The 1,009-nt window shown below is 48.4% G+C and overlaps 1 protein-coding gene across 10 annotated transcripts in view; it reads right to left on the bottom strand.

Moving 5' to 3' along the window:
• The window catches only part of Trim37 (tripartite motif containing 37), a 174,422-nt gene that overhangs the window by 66,061 nt on the left and 107,352 nt on the right, over positions 1–1,009 (bottom strand). The window lies entirely within an intron of this gene.

Below are 1,009 nucleotides of genomic sequence, written 5' to 3'. Positions count from 1 at the left end.
ATATATAAAGAAATCTTAAACTGAGCTTCCAGCCGGGTGTGGTGGTACATGTCTGTAATCCCAGCACTCAGGAGGCTGAGGCAGAAGGATCATTGTGAGTTCAAGACCAGCCTTGGCTACAGAGTGAGTTCAAGGCCAGCCTGAACTGCATAGCAAGACCCTGTCTCAAAAAGACAAAAAAGGGGGGCTGGGGATTTAGCTCAGCGGCAAAAGTGCCTGCCTGGCAAGCGCAAGGTCGTGAGTTCGGTTCCCGGTACCGGAGAAAAACTAAAAACAAAACAAAACAAAACAAAAAAGACAAAAAAGGAAAAAAAAAAAGATCAGCTTCCAATTTGACAGTGTAAGGAGATCTGCAGAACTGTTTTCAACTGAAACTGATGAAAAACATTTCTAAAAAACCATTTATAAACTGGGTGTGGTGGCATACAACTCAGTTCCAGCACCCCAGGAGGCTAAAGCAAGTGGGACTCCAGCCTGGGCAAATCAGCAAGACCTGCTCTCAAAATAAAAAGAGGGTTGGAAGGCTGGGAATAGTGGTACATGCCCGTAATCCCAGCACTTGGGAGGCTGAGGCAAGACTGCCATGAGTTTAAGGCCAGCCTGGGCTACATAGTAAGTTCAAAAGGAGCTTGAATTACAGAGTGAGGTCCTGTCTCAAACAAAGCAAAACACAACACAACACAACACAAGGGATAGGAAACTCGTATTTTAAGAGAAAGGTAAGAAAAAGAAGTCTGGAAATACAGCTTAGTAGAGTGCTTCCTTCATGCACAGTGCCTCTGGTTCAAACTCCAGCAGTACAAAAAACCAAAATAAAACAAAACAAAAACCATTTAAAGATTCTGGAAATGGAGGGTCCCCAGCACACGGGGAGCCTCGGGCGGGGAGCACCGGTCTTCTGGCTGGCTAGCTTCCTGCCTCGTAGCTCCCAGAGGGAGGGCCCCCAGCGCATGGGGAGCCATGCGGCGGCGAGCGCTGTTGCGCACCGGCCCTTAGGCCGGCCACCGCC

Source organism: Chinchilla lanigera, unplaced genomic scaffold (genome assembly GCF_000276665.1).
Source record: "Chinchilla lanigera isolate Chin_1 unplaced genomic scaffold, ChiLan1.0 scaffold00050, whole genome shotgun sequence".
Taxonomy (NCBI): Eukaryota; Metazoa; Chordata; class Mammalia; order Rodentia; family Chinchillidae; genus Chinchilla; species Chinchilla lanigera.
The sequence above is the reverse complement of the archived record's forward strand: the minus strand, read 5'-3'. Positions and strand labels throughout refer to the sequence as shown.